At 39.8% G+C, this 7,017-nt stretch overlaps 1 long non-coding RNA gene across 2 annotated transcripts in view; it reads right to left on the reverse strand.

Annotated features, from left to right (window-relative positions):
* LOC124692420 overlaps nucleotides 1-6,757 on the reverse strand; it is a 13,480-nt gene extending 6,723 nt beyond the window's left edge. The window contains exons 1-4 of one of the 2 annotated variants that reach the window (XR_006999509.1): nucleotides 6,303-6,757; nucleotides 5,947-6,038; nucleotides 5,710-5,827; nucleotides 5,056-5,137 (exon numbers count right to left, since the gene is read on the reverse strand). This is a non-coding gene — a long non-coding RNA (uncharacterized LOC124692420). The remainder of the gene's footprint in view (nucleotides 1-5,055; nucleotides 5,138-5,709; nucleotides 5,828-5,946; nucleotides 6,039-6,302) is intronic. The other variant, XR_006999510.1, reaches the window with a different exon arrangement.
* Between the last annotated feature and the right edge of the window lie 260 nt (nucleotides 6,758-7,017).

Genomic DNA, 7,017 nt, shown 5'->3' on the forward strand with positions numbered 1-7,017 from the left:
AGGAAGGGAATATTGAGTATCAATTTCCTCTCAAGAAAGGTATGGAACACTTCCCTATAAACAGAATGAAGTTACCTTATGATTCTATTATTAGAACAAATTATGATGTTGATGCTTCATCTCTTGATAATACTTGATTCACACTTTCTGCGCCTAGCTGAAAGGCGTTAAAGAAAAGCGCTTATGGGAGACAACCCATTATTTTACTTCTGCAATTTTGTTTTATATTTGAGTCTTGGAAGTTGTTACTACTGTAGCAACATCTCCTTATCTTTATTTTATTGCATTGTTGTGCCAAGTAAAGTCTTTGATAGTAAGGTTGATACTAGATTTGGATTACAGCGCAGAAACAGATTTCTTGCTGTCACGAATTTGAGTAGCCCCCTCTGTAGGTAACTCAGAAAAATCTGCCAATTTACGTGAGTGATCCTCAGATATGTATGCAACTTTCATTCAATTTGAGCATTTTCATCTGAGCAAGTTAAGTGCCTCTAAAAAATTCGTCTTTACGTCTTGATTCTGCTTTGACAGATTCTGCCTTTTATTTCGCATTGTCTGTTTTGCTATGTTGGATGGATTTCTTTGTTCCATTAACTTTCAGTAGCTTTGAGCAATGTCCGGAAGTGTTAAGAATGATTATGTCACCTCTGAATATGTGAATTTTTGATTATGCACTAACCCTCTAATGAGTTTGTTTTGAGTTTGGTGTGGAGGAAGTTTTCAAGGGTCAAGAGAGGAGGATGATACAATATGATCAAGAAGAGTGAAAACTCTAAGCTTGGGGATGCCCCCGTGGTTCATCCCTGCATATTTCAAGAAGACTCAGGCATCTAAGCTTGGGGATGTCCAAGGCATCCCCTTCTTCATCGACAACGTATCAGGTCACCTCTAGTGAAACTATATTTTTATTCCGTCACATCTTATGTGCTTTACTTGGAGCGTCTGTATGTTTTATTTTTGTTTGTGTTTGAATAAAATCGGATCCTAGCATTCTTTGTTTGGAAGAGAGACACGCTCCGCTGTTTCATATGAACACATGTGTTCTTAGCTTTACTTTTAATGTTCATGGCGAAGGTTGAAGCTGCTTCGTTCATTGTTATTTGGTTGGAAACAGAAAATGCTTCATGTGGTAATTGGTATATTGTCTTGAATAATTTGATACTTGGCAATTGTTGTGCTCAAATAGATCATGTTTAATCTCTTGCATCATGTACTTTGCACCTATTAATGAAGAACTACCATAGAGCTTGTTGAAATTTGGTTTGCATGATTGGTCTCTCTGGAAGTCTAGATATTTTACGGTGAGGTGTTTGAACAACAAGGAAGACAGTGTAGAGTCTTATAATGCTAGCAATATGTTCTTATGTAAGTTTTGTTGTACCGGTTCATACTTGTGTTTGCTTCAAACAACCTTGCTAGCCAAAGCCTTGTATTGAGAGGGAATTCTTCTCGTGCATCCAAATCCTTGAGCCAAAACCCATGCCATTTGTGTCCACCATACCTACCTACTATGTGGTATTTCTCTGCCATTCCAAAGTAAATTACTTGAGTGCTTCCTTTAAAACTTCATTCCTTGTCTTTGCAATATATAGCTCATGGGAAAATAGCCTTAAAAACTATTGTGGTAAAGAATATGTAGCTTATGTATCCTTATTTCTTATAAGTTGCTTGTTGAGCGGTAACCATGTTTACGGGGACGCCATCAACTATTACACCTTTGTTGAATATCATGTGAGTTGCTATGCATGTTCGTATTGTCCGAAGTAAGGGTGATTTATCATGATCAAATGGTTTGAGTATGCATATTGTTAGAGAAGAACATTGGGCCGCTAACTAAAGCCATGTATCATGGTGGAAGTTTCAGTTTGGACATCAATCCTCAATCTCTTATGAGAATATTATCTGTTGTTGAATGCTTATGCATTAAAGAGGAGTCCATTATCTGTTTTCTATGTTGTCCCGGTATGGATGTCCTTAGTTGAGATCTATCAAAAACGAGAAATCAAATGCGATCTATCTCCTTGGACCTTTGTACAGGCGGCATAGAGGTACCCCTTTGTGACACTTGGTTGAAACATATGTTATGCAATGATAATCCATGTAAATCCAAGCTAATTAGGACAAGGTGCGAGCACTATTGGTATTCTATGCATGAGGCTTGCAACTTATAGGATGTCTTATGCATAACACATATGAATTATTACTACCGTTGAAAAAATTGTTTCTATGTTTTCAAAATAAAAGCTCTAGCACAAAAATAGTAATCCATGCTTCCCTCTGCGAAGGGCCTTTCTTTTACTTTATGTTGAGTCAGTTTACCTACTTCTTTCTATCTTAGAAGCAAACACTTGTGTCAACTGTGTGCATTGATTCCTACATACTTTCTTATTTGCATTCATCATATTACTTTGTGTTGACAATTATCCATGAGATATACATGTTGAAGTTGAAAGCAACTGCTGAAACTTATATCTTCTTTTGTGTTGCTTCAAAACTTTCTACTAAGAATCTATTGCTTTATGAGTTAACTCCTATGCAAGTCTCATTGATGCTCGTCTTGAAAGTACTATTCATAAAAAGTCTTTGCTATATGATTCAGTTGTTTAATCATTGTCTTTACCATTGCTTCGAATCACTTCATTCATCTCATATGCTTTACAATAGTATTGATCAAGATTATGATAGCATGTCACTTCCGAAATTATCCTTGTTATCGTTTACCTACTCGAGGGCGAGTAGGAACTAAGCTTGGGGATGCTTGATACGTCTCAAACGTATCTATAATTTCTTATGTTCCATGCTACTTTTATGACAATACTCACATGTTTTATACACACTTTACATCATTTATATGCATTTTCCGGCACTAACCTATTGACAAGATGCCGAAATGCCAGTTCTGTTTTGTGCTGTTTTTGGTTTCAGAAATCCTACAAAGGAAATATTCTCGGAATTGGACGAAATCAACGCCCAGGGTCTTATTTTTCCACGGAGCTTCCAGAAGACCGAAGAGCATACGAAGTGGGGCCACGAGGTGGCCAAACCACAGGGCGGCGCGGCCAAGGAGGGGCCCGCGCCGGCCTGTGGTGTGGACCCCTCGTGCCTCCCCCAACTCTGCCCTTCCGCCTACTTATACTCTCCGTCGCGAAAACCCTATTACCGAGAGCCATGATACGGAAAAAGTTCCAGAGACGCCGCCGCCAATCCCATCTCGGGGGATTCAGGAGATCGCCTCCGGCACCCTGCCGGAGAGGGGAATCATCTCCCGGAGGACTCTACATCACCATGATCACCTCCGGACTGATTTGTGAGTAGTTCATCCTTGGACTATGGGTCCATAGTAGTAGCTAGATGGTTGTCTTCTCCTAATGTGCTATCATGTTTAGATCTTGTGAGCTGCCTATCATGATCAAGATCATCTATTTGTAATGCTACATGTTGTGTTTGTTGGGATCCGATGAATATGGAATACTATGTCAAGTTGATTATTGATCTATCATATATGTGTTGTTTATGATATTGCATGCTCTCCGTTGCTAGTAGAGGCTCTGGCCAAGTTGATACTTGTAACTCCAAGAGGGAGTATTTATGCTCGATAGTGGGTTCATGCCTCCATTGAATGCAGGACGGTGACGAGAAAGTTCTAAGGTTGTGGATGTCCTGTTGCCACTAGGGATAAAACATCAATGCTTTGTCTAAGGATATTTGTGTTGATTACATTACGCACCATACTTAATGCAATTGTCTGTTGTTTGCAACTTAATACTAGAAGGGGTGCGGATGCTAACCCGAAGGTGGACTTTTTAGGCATAGATGCATCTTGGATAGCGGTCTATGTACTTTGTCGTAATGCCCTAAGTAAATCTCATATTAGTCATCATGATATGTATGTGCATTATTATGCCCTCTCTATTTGTCAATTGCCCAACTGTAATTTGTTCACCCAACATGCTATTTCTTATTGGAGAGACACCACTAGTGAACTGTGGACCCCGGTCCATTCTTTTACATCTGAATACAATCTACTGCAATCATTGTTCTCTACTGTTCTTCGCAATCATTTTCCACACCATACATTTAATCTTTTGTTTACAGCAAGCCGGTGAGATTGACAACCTCACTGTTACGTTGGGGCAAATTATTTTGATTGTGTTGTGCAGGTTCCACGTTGGTGCCGGAATCCCTGGTGTTGCGCCGCACTACACTCCGTCACCAACACTACAAGAAGAACATACATATAGCAACGCATGTTTGCGTTGCTAGAGCCCCTAATAAGCGTTGGGAGGCTATTTACCAACGCATTATTGATGCGTTGCCGTTTCTGCCGTTGCTAGGCTCTGCAGCACCACTTTTACATGCGTTGGTAATCATCAATGAAAAGCGTTGCACCCCAGCAACACAAATATGTACGGTTTTGCACTACTTCTATGCGTTGGTATTTTTGGTAGTATTTACATATAAAAATGCTTCATGTTTTGCTTTGTGAGTGAAACAAGTATACCAATTACATTCAAAATATGTTTGCATTAATAGAGTCAGTCATGATATGGTGATACAAAGTTGACAACAATAGTACTTTATTCATTGAAGCTCAAAAGTACAACCTGGCTTACAATTATCATATAAAAAATCAAAAATGAAACTGAAACTATGAATTTCACTTCTCCGTGGGCTCAGTCTATACAACACAACTATAAGTGATCTTCCACCAGTGAGAGGCTAAGTCCCATTATCTCAAGTACCCAAGTTGATGTTTCGCTTTTTTATCCAAGCACCCAAGTTGATGCTTCACTTCTCTGTGGACCTAGGTTGAAGATGACGCAAAAAGCCAAGACGTGTATCTAAGATCTGCTTCTAATCCATTTTAGCTTTCCAGCCTCCTGCACTCACTGAAAATATTTTACACAATAATTTATTTTGGATAATAAGTCTATTCAGACTCACATGAAGTAGCATTGTAACATTGATGTCATGACTATAACCTGCTGCAGTTTGTCAAGTAAGAGCTTAATTAAAATGAGCATACTAGAACGAGTAAAGGATGCATCGTAGTACCTTAGAGAAGCATTATGTCTTACGATGCATCGTGCATCCTTTTGGTTCTAGAAATGGCCTCAAGTCTACACTCTACACAAATCTACAGATAAACGAAACAATTTTAGTCTTGAGAAGTAATAAAATATAGTAATGCACATGTAACTTTAATACTTTATCCAAATGGAGCTCCGCACTGATGCATAATAGTAAGAGTGAGATATCTAAACTGTTAGGATTAATCAAAAGAAGATTGGTTATTTCCTAGTAATATCCAAGTCCGTTTGAGTTTAGTTTCCTAGTAGTATTCGTCATGCAGCAGTTACTTGTTTTGAGTACGAAGTGTAGGAATCTAGGAGTTAAGTACTAGTCCGTTTGGACTCCAAGTAAGGTTTGAAATCCAGTCCTAGTCTGACCAGTACTTGTGCAAGTCCATTCAGATCTAGGCTAGTCGTGCTTCCGTGTATATATACACGAGGCTGTGAAACTTTGTAACTTAAGATTTGAAGTGTGCGTTTTGATAAATAATGAAAAAAATAGGGCAGGATACGAGCTATTAGCTAAAAGTTTTCAAAGCATGTCTTGTCATCTAATTTCATGTAATTTATCTGGGAGAAAACCAACATGCGATTTAGAAATTCAAGATAATAACAATGTGAGGACAAAGGAACTTACCATGCTCTAACACAGACTCTGATTACTTTGGGAGTCAATTTGGAATGGAGGGAGTAGTTTTCTATTTCCCACAATTGTAACAATGAAGATTCACATCTCGTCGACATGAACAAAGAAACTGCAAAAGCCCACACGCAGGGACCCAACATAAATTTCAGAACTGGTAAGCATACTTTCAAGTAAAGCTTACTACATGAACAGAAATTATAGGATATCAGGAGATGTTAAAGTTGATACCTCATTGTGTCCTGGACCAGGAAAGTTTTTGCTGCACGATCACTCAGGCCATGACCTTGCATAGCATTCATATCAAGAAAAGTCATCCAGGTCTGCATGATAAATTCACACTACAAAGAACTAAATTAGGGGACCAGTAGCCAATATGTAATCTAAGTGGTACTACTAATATTTATGGAGTTCTTGAAAAGAATTGGACTGAAATATCTGTCAATCAACAAAATAGTTAATCTAGAAAGGTGGAACTTCGAACATATTCAGCACAACATGGCAGGAGCCCTGAAGTGTGAATAGTGTGGTAAAAATCAAGAAGATATGTCATGTAGTTTAATATTGGGGAAAAAGGGTGCTATCACCTGCTGCAGTTGATTGGATCCAGGGCATCCGATCTGGGAAAGAGTTGAATTGGTTAAGAAGCAGCCAGTGGCAGGCGGTGTGCAGCCAGGAATCAGCAAAGGCGAACATGAAAAAGAAACCATATCAAGTGACGGGATCTGGTAAAATTAAAAACCATCAATAGTAATTGAGGATGGGTGAAGGTCTAGCAATGTACCAGTATAGTGGCATCCATCCCTGGCCGGTGATGCAGAAAAGTTCAGCCGTGGTATCCTGCTTGGTGTTGTAGTGACGGAACACCTCAACATCGCGATCCAGGAGAGCAGTTCTTGAACTGGTGCGAGATCAGAGGGTCGTGAACTCGTGATCCACAAGCGCCGTTCTTGAACTGATGCAAGGTCCAAGAATCGCGATCCAGGAGCGCCTTCTGGAATTGGTTCGAGTGCGGAGGACGGGGGCAACTGGACGAATCTGGGATAGTCTCGCACGATCTAATGGATGTGTTCGGGGGGCGGGGTCGTGCGGTATTAGGCATTAATTATTAGGCAGATAAGATGGAGCCAATCCCTCAAAAAAAAAAGGAGAAGATGGAAGGAAGTTACGGCATCTCTCCCTCCTCACACGTACGGGCAGTGGGAACCTGGCTACGCATGATTATTTCGTTGCAAGATATCCGTAGCTATATGGGGGTTCCTGGTGTAGTGCAACAACCTTCACGTGGCCCTTGACTCCTAC

Source organism: Lolium rigidum, chromosome 2, assembly GCF_022539505.1.
Source record: "Lolium rigidum isolate FL_2022 chromosome 2, APGP_CSIRO_Lrig_0.1, whole genome shotgun sequence".
NCBI classification, from domain to species: Eukaryota; Viridiplantae; Streptophyta; class Magnoliopsida; order Poales; family Poaceae; genus Lolium; species Lolium rigidum.